Here is a 13,400-nt window from a genome sequence, read left to right on the forward strand (position 1 = left end):
AACTTCTTCATTTATAAACCCATTCAAAAATGCACTTTTCACATCCATTTGATAAAACTTGAAATTTTTGAAAGATGCAAAGGCAAGTAATATGCGAATAGCCTCTAATCTAGCTACCGGTGCAAAAGTTTCTTCAAAATCAATACCTTCTTCTTGATTATAACCTTGAGCAACAAGTCTAGCTTTATTCCTAACAATATTTCCGGATTCATCTAGCTTGTTACGAAAAACCCATTTAGTACCTATAATAGTGTGATCAAGAGGCTTAGGTACTAATGCCCAAACTTTATTCCTTTCAAATTGATTTAACTCATCTTGCATGGCCAAAATTCAATTTTCATCATCTTGAGCTTCCGGAAAGTTTTTAGGCTCAATTTGAGAAACAAAAGCTTGATTTTCACAAAAATTTCTATGAGACGAGCGAGTGGTTACCCCTTTCGAAACTTCTCCAAGAATCAAGTCCTTTGGATGGTTTTGCACGAATCTCCAATCCTTGGAAAGATCTTGGTTGTCTCCCATGGCATCTTGAGGTTGATTAATAACTTCATCTTCTTTGATTTGAGAGCTTTCTACTTGAGTATCACCATCAACTTTTTCTTGAATTGTCAAGTCATGAATCTTATGTGTAATCTCTAAGTCATCATTATCAACAACATCCTTAGTAGCACAAGGATTAGATTCATCAAAGGAAACGTGAATAGATTCTTCAACAAGATTAGTGCGCTTATTATAAATTCTATATGCTTTGCTAGTAAGAGAGTAACCAATAAAGATGCCTTCATCCGATTTTGAATCAAATTTACCCAAGTTATCTTTTTCATTGTTTAATACATAACATTTACAACCGAAGGCATGAAAGTAATTAATGTTGGGTATTCTACCATTCCAAAGCTCATAAGGAGTTTTCTTGAGGATAGGCCTAATTAAAACTCGATTCAAAATATAGCATGAGGTATTAACGGCTTCCGCCCAAAAATATTTTGGCAAAGAGTTTTCACAAAGCATAGTGCGGGCCATTTCTTTCAGAGTACGATTTTTTCTCTCTACTACTCCATTTTGTTGAGGAGTACGAGGTACGGAAAAGTTATGACCAATACCATGTTCATCACAAAATTTTTCATATAAAGAATTGTCAAGTTCTTTTCCATGATCCGTACGAATGTTAGAAATAACAAAGCCTTTTTCATTTTGAACTCTTCTACAAAGTTTAGTGAAATTAGGATAAGCCTCATTCTTATGAGCTAGGAACATCACCCATGTATATCTAGAGAAATCATCAACAACAACAAGACAATAATAGTTTCCACAAAGACTTGGAGAGCGAGTTGGTCCAAACAAATCCATATGAAGTAATTGCAAAGGTCTAGTAGTTGAAACAACATTTTTTGACTTAAAAGAAACCTTGGTTTGTTTTCCTTGTTGGCAAGGACCACAAAGTCTATCTTTTTCAAATTTGATTTTAGGAAGACCTTTTACCAAATTTTTTCTAGAGAGTTTTGAAATAGCATCCATACTTGCATGTCCTAGGCGCCTATGCCAAAGCCAACTATTTTCACTCAAAGCGGAAAAACATTTTATATCACAATTACTTAAATCATTGAGATTAAAAACATATACATTTTCAAGTCTTTGTCCAACGAAGAGTGTCTTGTTGCTTTTGACATTTTCAATGATACATTTGGATTTTTCAAAGATAACACGATTTCCTCTATCACATAATTGACTTATGCTAAGAAGATTGTGTTTTAAACCATTAACAAGTAAAACATCTTCAATAATAGGAGAATTACCTATATTGCCGATTCCTATGATTTCACCTTTGTTGTTGTCTCCAAATGTGACATGTCCACCATCTTTAGACGAAAGAGAATTGAAAGCCCTCTTGTCACCGGTCATGTGTCTTGAACATCCACTATCAAGGTACCAACTTCCTTCCTTGAGAGAACTTTTGAAGCATACCTACAATAGCACATCAATTCTTGACTTTTGGTACCCAAATCATCTTGGGTCCTTGAAGGTTAGCATTGATACGGTTCTTAGGAACCCAAACCTTTTTTGCATTAGAAGATGAGTATCCTTTCATAGGACATGTAGGAGAAATATGACCAATTTTACCACAATAATGACATGTCAATTTAGAATGGCTAGAAGGAGGAACATCTTTTTCAAAAAGATTTTTGTGTTGAGTGGGATTATAACCAATTCCGGCCTTGTGAAAAGAAACCATTTGTTTTCCAAGAAGAATGTCTAAACTTTCTTTTCCATTAGTGAGTTTTGAAAGAGAATTAGTTAAATCATCAATTTGTTTTTCTAAAGATTCGTTTTTGGAAGTATCCTTCAAATACTCTTTTTCTTTTTCCAAAGAGGTTCTTAAACTTTCATTTTCTTCCTCCAAAATATCTTTCTCTTCAATTAAATCATCTATTTCTAGTGAAAGATCTTTAGCAACCTTTTTAAGAAATTTGTTTTTAGAAACAACCTTTTCAAATTCTACTTTCAACTCTTTATAGGCAATAAATAATTCATCAAAGGAATAGGATGAGTCGAGATCTACCTCGTTTTCTTCGATGGCCATGAAACACAAGTTAGCGACCTCTTGTTGCTCATCGTCCTCATCGGAGCTACTATCGTCACTATTGTCCCATGCGGCCATCATAGCTCTCTTTTTGTCCTTCTTTGAATATTTTTTTGCATATGGACATTCACTTTTGATGTGGCCGGGCTTCTTGCACTCGTAGCAAATGATTGGATCCTTTTTACTATTTTCTTCTTTGCCTCCATCTTTTCTTGAAAATCCTCTGCCTTTGTGAGATGCTCTATTTTTGAGGAGTTTCTTGAACGTTTTTGTGATGAGCGCCATTTCATCATCCTCACTTTCGTTGCTTGAATCCTCCTTGCTTTTTGATTTGCTTGTTGTACTTTTGAAGGCAAGATCCTTAACTTTCTTCTCTTTTTCACCCTTGAGGTTGTGATGCATTTCCTCCGTCATGAGAGATCCCATGAGCTTGTCCATCGTGTATGTTGAGAAATCTTTGGATTGTAGGATGATGGAGGTGGTAGTGTCCCAATTGGTTGGCATGGAACGGAGCACTTTCCTTGTCATTTCGGATTGACTGTAAATCTTTCCAAGAGCTTTTAAACCGTTAGTAATACTAGCAAATCTAGCAAACATTTGAGATATAGATTCATCCGGTTTCATTTTGAAGAGCTCATAGCTATGCACAAGAATATCAATTTTGGACTCCTTAACTTGACTATCTCCTTCATGTGACATTTCTAACTTATCCCATATTTCTTTAGCCGATTCACATGCGGAAACACAATCATATTCATTGGGAGTAATAGCACAAAAAAGAAGGTTCATAGCTCTATAGTTCTTTTCTATTGAAGCCTTTTCCAAATGACTCCACTCATAATCTGGTTTAGGCATAGTCTCTTCTCCAACTTTCTTAGTAGGAATAATGGGACCATTTTTGATAATTTTCCATAGATCATAATCCGTGGATTGAATAAAGATCATCATTCTATTTTTCCAATGAGAGTAATTTTCTCCGGTGAACAAGGGAGGTCTATTGGACGATTGACCTTCGATACAAGAAACATTACTAGTGGTTGCCATGGATCTTAACTCTTAGATGGTTAAATCTACAAACAAGAGCCGAGGCTCTGATACCAATTGTTACCCAAATTATGCAACCTAGAGGGGGGGTGAATAGGATTGCTAGTAATAATTACCAATAAAAATTTATCTCTAACAATATATGCAAACAATAAGTATGCAATCAAAATAGAGAGATAGAGAGATAGAACCCGTTTATAGTGGTTCGGTCCGGATTTGTCCACGGTCCGGCCCTACTCCACTTCTCCTCAAGCAATTACTTGAAGGTTAGACTAATCTTTAAAAGATTACAACTTGTAAGTCTTGCGGGTGCTTACAAGAACCGAATGCCTCTAGCTTTCCCGAGGAGCTAGCACAACCGCAAGAATTTTCTCCGAAAACTTCTCAAAAACAATAACACCCAAATTCCAACCCGAATTTGGTCTTCTAAGCTTTCAAGTGTTTGACTCAAACACTCACTTAGGAAATACAAGTATGTGAAGAAGGTATGAAAATTATCGCTCACGACTTGTACAAATTTTCTCTCAAGAATAATATGAAAGTGGAAGAACAATGAGAATTTTTGGCTTTGATCTTTTGAGAATTTGCTCTTGCAATAATATGGAATGTTGTAGCTTGTGTATGTACTCATTAATGAGTTCTTGATGCCTTATATAGCCATCCATATGCTTCCTAGCCGTTGGAAACTAGCCGTTGGAAACTAGCCGTTTGAAACTAGCCGTTGGAACTAGCCGTTGGAAACTAGCCGTTTGAAACTAGCCGTTGGAAACTAGCCGTTTGAAACTAGCCGTTGGAAACTAGCCGTTGGAAACTAGCCGTTTGAAAGAGTGGTCATTCGGGTGGTCGTCCGGTTGTCACAGCTTTCTGTTCAGACAGCCGGCTTGTCAGCCGGTTCGTCAACCTGTGGCTCACAATTTCATCTAAATAAACCGTTAAAGCATGTATTGAGCTCAATAAAGTCTTTGTAAATATAAATCATGAATCCAAGAGACTTTATGCTATATTTCAAGGTCACGAAAATATTTAATTCGGGAATCGACTTTTCGATAATTTTGTATTTGCCGAATAAAAAAATCATTGAATTAATCATCAAAATAATTAATAGAGATGCATATAAATTTTCACAAATTATAATGCATACATTTTTCAACACTTTTCTTATGGTATGACACATCACATTTTAAATACATTTAACTGATGCAAAATTTTGGCCATCATTTTGGGTCAATTGTCGTGTGCCTAACGTGTACGTGATATATTTTGCTTGAATAGAACAAAATTTTGTGTATGCTACTCTTTTTTGTAGCCAAATGGAGTTTAGCGATGACAGTGACAAAGAATTGGAGTCTGATTCAGACGACGAAATAATAATCACATTGGTTACCCTAGCACTACTTGAACATCATCAGAAATACTATAATCGTATTCCATGTCGAACCTCTATATTAAGAGGACATGATTATGTATTAGAGGTTTTGAATGGTCATGATGCAAGGTGTGACGAAGGTTTTCGAATGGAAACACATGTTTTCATTGCATTTTGTGAGGCGCTTAAAGTACACACTGGGTTAAAGCATTCAAGGTACTTAATAGTCCAAGAGCAAGTATGTATATTTTTGCTCGTAGTTGGACACAACAGTAGAAATCGCATAATCCAAGAGCGATTCTAGCATTCAGGGGAAACCATCTCAAAGTATTTTAAACGAGTAGGGGCTCTTCTCAACAAATCAATGTAACCCCCGCTCAATTGCGAGAAATGGCTAGAGTTCGCAATACTATTGCCCGCCAAATCTTTAATAGCCAAAGGCTTTAATGCATTGGCAGTGAAGCATCCATTGCAGCATTGGTAAGAGACTCCAAAGGCACAATTGTCCATTGGCAGAATCAGCAAATGCTTTGGCAGCTCTTGTTTCTCTATCATAATTCATGTTTTTGTACTTTCCTTGCTTGCTTTTATCAGACTTTGAGAATGAATGGAGTGGTTTGATTCAGTTTGACATTAGATTGGTTTGATTCAGTTTGACGTTAGATTGGTTTGATTCAATTTGAATTGTCCAATGGCATAATTGTTCTACCCCCTCTCTCTCTCTCTCTCTCTCTCTCTCGTGTATTGTTTGGAAATTAGTGGAGAAATTACAAGAGAAACATTTTCAGGAAAAGTAAAAACTGGTTTTAGAAATTCTTTTTTTTTTTTTTTTAAACAAGTTGACACAAACATATTTTCTTCTTTCACTTTTTTTTAGGAAAAGTAGAAATTGATTTTACAAATAGAAAACAAAAAATAAAAAAGTAGCAGTGTTACCAAACATAGACATAGTAAGCTAAGAATTACCGGTTAATTAGGTTTAAGCTTTAACCCATAAAAGATACCCCTCCAACTCGCAAAGTTAGTCCATTACGAAGATACGTACAACGTTTAGATTAAAAAAAGTACTTATGTGTACAATTTTTTTACCAAACATAGACATAGTAAGCTAAGAATTACCGGTTAATTAGGTTTAAGCTTTAACCCATAAAAGATACCCCTCCAACTCGCAAAGTTAGTCCATTACGAAGATACGTACAACGTTTAGATTAAAAAAAGTACTTATGTGTACAATTTTTTTAAAAAAATTTCTTAGCACGAAATTTCAAATCTTACTTACTCCGTACTTCTTAAGGATTGTGCGACAAAATTATAAAAATTATGTTCGAAAGCACTTCATTCTTTATCCAAAATTATACATCTATTTGTAGAGGATCAAGTTTTTGGAATGGAGGGAGTATTAGAGCTCCAGTGTTAATCATGATCATAAACTTGCGTCGTGATACCAAAAATATTCAGATTATGTACGTGTCTTTATTTTTTCAGTGAAGATATCCATTACTCAATGGTGTGATCATATTGTGTGTCCTTATGGATTAGGAATTTTTAAAATATAGATTTGCTTAAATTTTTATGAAGAGTTAGTAAGTTAGTCTACAGAAGTTTAAAAGCTATTCGATGGCTCTGAAATCTCAAACATCCACGACGGGACTCGAACTCTGACGTCCCTCAAAGAAGCTTCATAAAATACTACTGGACTACAAGCCTTATGCACGTAAACATTTGTACTTTTGTAGACACATATTTGATCTCAACTTCTCTTTTCTCTCTCTCTTCCCTTCTCCTCCTCTTTTTCTTTTTTTTTTTAAACTGTGCTATACGCCCAGATAAATAGGTAACAGATCTTGCATAGATTTTTGTGTGGGGCCCACTACGGGTTTCACACAAACAATCCAACTCGTTCATTAAATGTAAAACATTTTTCCAAGGGCCTCTAAAAAAATTCAGCTCAATTCGATACCTGTAGATGCTCGATCCAATCATCAAACTTTTCATTCGATTTTCAGAATAATGATATGTTAAATGATTGGATCAAATACTAATACGTATCAGATTAAGCTAATTTTTTCGTGGAGGCACTTGAAAAAATATTTTACATTTAATGAACGATTCGGATTGTTTGTGTGAGACTTATAATAGGCCCGATACAAAAATTCTGTACGAAATCTGTGTACAACAAGTTTGTGTCAACAGACTTATTGGTTTTTTTTTCTTCTTCTCCCGCTCTCTGATAATGGGCCGCGTTTGCCCTTTTTTTTTTTCCTCTCTTCTCTCTCGTTCTTGTTAATCGTACGACTAACCAAATATTGAAAAAATATTACTTTGATGTCTTTCTATTTAAAAATTTCTCTACGACGGTATTTTTCGTTCGTATGGATATGTATGTATGGGTTCAAGACTAAGTCATACAATGCGTGTGCGTCCTTTGAAAACATTCAAAATTAAACATTAAAGTTCGTGAGATCACGAGGATTGAAGAGCACGATCGTAGAGTAAGAATTGAAAGTGTGAACGAATGTTCGCAATGAAAAATTATATGTGAATAAGGTTCAAGGAATTAGCGAAAGCAAATGAAAGTGTCTGTGTAGGAGAGAGAGAGAGAGAGAGAGAGAGGAGAGAGAGAGAGAGAGAGAGAGAGAGAGAGATCTCACGACTACTTTATACTATGACTTGAATGAATCAAATATATATCAGAAATCATTAGGATACAAATTAACAGCTGCATGGGTTTCACAACCACAATTATTCTTATACATGGTTGACTACCCAGCTGCAACAAAAAAAAAAAAAAGGAAAAAAAACAGAAACAACAAAAATGGCCAAAACTCAAGCTTTTTTCCTTGAGTAATACTACCTGTATATAACAGTTAACACATAATTAAGAAAAATGATCAAGAGCTCCCGTCTTGCTTCTGGCTATCATTCGCAGTCGAAGCCCGCGCAAACTTGACCATGACTTCAGGAAAAGCGGGCGGCGCCGCATGGCCCACACGCCCGGAATAGTTGCTTTCGTTCTCGGCCAATGTGCACCTTCCACGCGTTCCTCCGGGGATGTACGTGCACGGGTTGCTACCGGAGGGAGTCACGGGCCCTCTCTGCAGGGACTGAATGGCTAGAGTCTTGAGGTTGTTCAACCATTCCTCTCCCACTAGCGGCCTCGTCGCGAGATTTTCTCGGCAGCCAAACAAGAGAAGCAGGGTGAAAACGAAGATGGCTTTTGCATGAAAACCCATGTGTACGTGCATGTGGTAAAATGATTCAATTTGTGGGGTAGTGTTTTTGTATGTAAGTTGGAAAAAAAAAAAAATTATTCTCTTGTGCTTTGGAGAGAGAAGATGAGTTGGTGAGGGTTCGAATGAAAGAGAGGGTATGAGGATTGAGATGTTACGAGGATATAGACAGAGCATTTATATATATAAGGTAGAGAAATGGCTATGCTTGCATATGCATGTATGGGGCAACAAAATGACAACATTGGCCCTGCAATTTAGAAAGGCTTTGTCATGAGTTGTATTCATTTTCAATTTTAACTCTGCGATTTTGATTGTATGTCAATTTTGTCTGCCGTAGCTTTGGCTGGTGTTATTTCGAACTGGCATAAAAAATACACACGTGACTATTCTTGAGGATATTCTAAACTCTTTGCAATAGGTCTAACCAAGCACCGTACCGTCATTTTACTTAGTCTAGTACATCACCGGTACTAACGTTCCGTTTCAAATTTTCCGATACAGGTGTTATCGATTTATTAGTATATATTTAGCCAAAAAATTTGATTTACAAGTCATAACCTTTTAATTGGTCAACCCCGTAAAAAATTAAACAATTTCATGGGTAGTCGTATGTTTACACATGTTCCATTTCTCTATTGATAGGCTTAAATGCGTTTCGGTTACGAACAAACGGCGACAAGGGACTACTACGAAATGGAAAGGAAGGAAAATGTGATGTTTCAAACGGATGAAATCGTAACAATGAGAACTAAATTAAAATACACCTTATCTAGGAGGGCTAAGGGTGTAATTTTCTCGGTTTGTACTAAAGGGTTGACTAGAGAGCCGCGGTTTGGAACTTGACAAAAAAGATAAGCTAAAAGCATTCCTAATATTCCAAAAACACGGAAGTCAGAACTTTTGAATACACCATCCAATATCGCCGACAAGTTTATAACCCAACGTCACTTTCTCACTTTTTTCACGTAAAAGGTGATGGTTCGAGTTTTGTCGAGAGCGCGAGCGTGATGGTTGATACCTTTTGGGCTTATTCTATCCGTATGCCGCTCAACGATATCCATTCTCCATCTTTTTGAAAATAAGCTAGACATCTGTTGAGCGAAAAAAAAAAAAAACCTGTTCAATATCAGATACTAAGTCGTCTCCATTTTTGACTAATTACAGTTTGAACCAGTCAATTGTCTCCACATTTTACCCAATGGGAAGTGCTTACAAGTCAACCGACCAAACCTTGCCACATGTAACATCTTTTCTTTTCTTTTCTTTTTTTTCTTTTTAGCACCATAAAAAATAATCCGCGCGTCCCATTTTGATAGCTGGATTTGGAAATTTCAACTTTTTAAGAGAGCATAATGAATAAATAAAAAAATATTTTAATATTTCAATTATTTCTTGTCAAAAAGTGATATGATTGATGTAAGTAGTAGTACTTCAAGTAAATATAGGGGTAGTAATAAAACTTTAATTTTATGAATTTCGAAAGTGAACATGCCTTTTGATATTTTCCAAAATAGAATATCACGAGACAATCAAAATAGAACGGAGAAAATATATAGTAAATTGTTCTTTTGAATCGACCAAATTATAACATACGATATATATGAGAAAGTGTAATTCTATGATGCGGAAGTATAAAAATTAGTAGACCCTAATGTGTTCTAGTTCAGCGTGTGAATGAGTACTGCTTCAGAGTTTTGTGTGTGAAGAAGTGCTTCAATGGTGAACCCCAAAGGATTTGGCTAAGTAGACATAAGATAGCAAATAAGTGTTTGTCTTCTATAAAAAATCGTATGTTCAAATTTTACGGAGGTTAAATATTCTAAACTTTGGGGCCATTGGATGTTTTGTCCGGTCGTTAAATTCAGAGCTCCTGAATTAGTAAAGATATGTGCAAGATGACCCGTTATACAAAAATTGCTTCAATAGTGTTGTTAACATAGTAGTAATATTTTTTTTTTATAAACATATGCATATAAATTTGCATGGCAGCAATTTATATATATCTCTTCACCTCCTCCTCCTCCTCTCTCTCTCTCTCTCTCTCTCTCTCTCTCTCTCTCTCAACTAGGCTTTTAGCTCTTCTGACGCCCTTAGCCACAAGTTTTTTTTTTTTTTTTTTTCAAAATAAAAAGTCAGCAGGCTTGCCTAATTTCTGAGCTAATATGGGTCTAACTCCACTATTGAAAATGACCTTAATTTCCTCGAAACTAAACAAACAAGGCCGTGGATAGGAATGGAGGCAAGATTTTATCCAAGAATTAATGTTCGGCCACCCAATGCCACCGTCATTGTGTATTACCAAAAAAAATGTATTTTCGATCAACTAATGCAATTGAAAAAATATAGTGACAAACAATTGTAGATTTGCATAATCTTGTGGCTTGATATTGATTTGAAAAAGGTAAAATTTTAAACAGAGTGTTCAATTTATACATAGATGCGTACCATCTAAGGAGAACGATTATTAAATTGTTCAAAACAATCGTGCACGGACGGGTGGTGTTAGGATTATCGAAAAATGTTGGGTGGATGAACTCATACAATTCTGACGTTTTTGAGAGAGACAAAAAAAAAACTACTATTATAATTTTAACGACCATTGTTTTGAAACCTGGGCAGGACGGTTGCTCGGACTCATCTGCCCCTCTCTCCCTCTTTGGCCTTGGAATGCTCGATTTTAACCAAATCAAACGGGGCTTGCAGTATACCGTCGAACAATTGCAACTACAGTACTACTCCAGTATTCCCTTTAATTTCAATTAAGTATCTGTTTGGACTAAAAAGAATTCCTTGTTTAAAACGTCTCGCTGAGTACTCCCGGGCATGAATTTCTTGCCGATTGATTTTCTGCCCTAGGGCGTAGGTAAACTGCCATTTTTCTTTCCCCTCTCCCCATGCGCGATTGATATTTATACACTTAGTCTTTAGTTTCACGCGAATATTGATATTGACACCGAGGCTAGAGGCGGCCCTATGCTTTAGGATGGATATTCACTTAAAATGGAAAAACAGGATATATATGCCGTAGACTGTAGGGAATATTAGGTAAATTCTGCGGTTTTGATATTCAAGCCTGCGCGCATGAGCTGAACACCCTAAAACATTTCTTTCGACGTTATTTCCCTTTATTAATAGTAGTAATTTATTTCAGCTTTAATTATTTGAACACTTAGTCGAATATATGTGCATCTATAAGTTTATTTAGGTAATTCATAATTGAGTAGAGAGTATTGCTATAGGTACCGACAGCCGATGTAGGGAAATCGTACCGACGGCCGTGCTGGGCCGTCTCCGGCCACAGGACGGCCGATCCGAGCCGTCCAAAAATTCTAAAAGAAAAAGAAGAGGGGACTTGCGCTGGAATAAACGACATCCGATGTGTCTAGGGTACTTGATCTGAACATCTTATTTTTCGTGTATATACATATATATACGAAAAATAGGGTGTTTAGATCAAGTACCCTAGACACATCGGATGTTGTTAATTTCCATGATAGCCCCCTCGTTTTTTGTTTTTAGAATTTTTGGATGGCTTGGATCGGCCGTCCGGTGGCCTGAGACGGCCTGGCGCGGCCGTCGGTACGATTTCCTTACACCGGCTGTCGGTACTCATATCATTTTCGTTCATAATTGAATACCTCACACGTTAGCCCAAATAAAGTTCACGCGCGTAATGGAAAGACTTTAAAAATAAGGTGAAACGAGTGATTTCTTGGTACTATTATCGTGCTCTTCATTCTTCGTGTATGTATTGTTGGTTAATGGACCTACAAGAAAATTTTTCTTTTTCAATTTTGTGTGTGTATATATATATATATATATATATATATATATATATATATATCAGTCCCGATCAAGTTTACACCTCTTACGGTCCACACCATCCACACCTCACATTTTCCGATTAAATTTCGATTATCTGAGCCGCTCAATGTGTTTAAAACGTGATTTTAGGAGTATCCACGAGAAATCGGCAAAAAAAAAAAACATCGGGAATTGATTGATTTGAGCAGTTTTTTATTGAACAGTTCAATAAAAAACTGTTTGGATAAAGCCCTTCCCGATCATTTTTTTTACCGATTTCTCGCGGGTACCCTTAAAATCATGTTCTGATTACATTGAACGGCCCAGATCATCGAAATTCGATTGGAAAAGATGAGGTACTAACGGTGCGGACCGAAAGAGGTGTGAACTTGATCCGAACTCTCTGTGTATGTCTTTATTATATGTCAAATACATGCAAGTAGGTAGCATTTGGTGTAGTGGTAAGGTGCAGGCATTCCAAACGAAAGGGTCTGTGTTTGAGTCTCCCACAATCCCCTAAGTCTTTTTATTTTTATTTGTTTCCCTCTACTCCCCAACTTTTTCGATCATTTGTGCAGTACTACTCAATATAAATTCACACATTACATTTGTACACTTTTGATTTCCGAAACTTATACTCATAGAGTTAATAATAAAAAAATAGATAATGAACATGTGATAATTTCGTTTTTACGCATATAGTCAAGGTTCACAAGTGTGCCCAAATAGCCGGTTATTAAAATACATATATATATATTTTAAAATTGTTACTTTATCATGAATGCTAAAATTAATTTTGGTGTGAATGTGGTTAACAGTAAGTCATATATTACGGTTACAAAAAAAAATATTAATGCTTTCACTGTATCAAATTTCTGGATCCGCCACTGTTGGTAGATATTTCTGAAGCCGTCAGCGCTGATCATCAGCCCGGAACAGTTTTTTTCCCAACGCGTGGCAGCAAGCTGTACGTGTACGAAGCAATTCTGGTTCTGATTTTGAGTGCTGGTCACACACGGTCGGTCAGCAAGTCTTGTAAGATGACTCGAGACTCCGATCGATATCATCACCAGAATAATAATAAGGTTTGTTAAGGTCAACCTCGATCCGATTTTGTATTATTCAATTCAACACGTAATCATATGGTCCATGACTCCACGTATGTGTATACTGCAGTTGATGGACGGCGTCGACCGGCGAATACGTCTCGGGTGTTGACGTAGGTGTCAAAACCGAAAGACATCAAAAAAGGCAGACCTAGAGACCCACACCTATTTCTTTTTTTTTTTTTGACCAACAATGAAATCCCATATATATACTCCCTCCGTCCCTTATTTTGTGTCCAATATACCATTTTGGGTTGTTCCTTAATAAGTGT

Source organism: Rhododendron vialii, chromosome 5a, assembly GCF_030253575.1.
Source record: "Rhododendron vialii isolate Sample 1 chromosome 5a, ASM3025357v1".
In the NCBI taxonomy this organism is placed as follows: domain Eukaryota; kingdom Viridiplantae; phylum Streptophyta; class Magnoliopsida; order Ericales; family Ericaceae; genus Rhododendron; species Rhododendron vialii.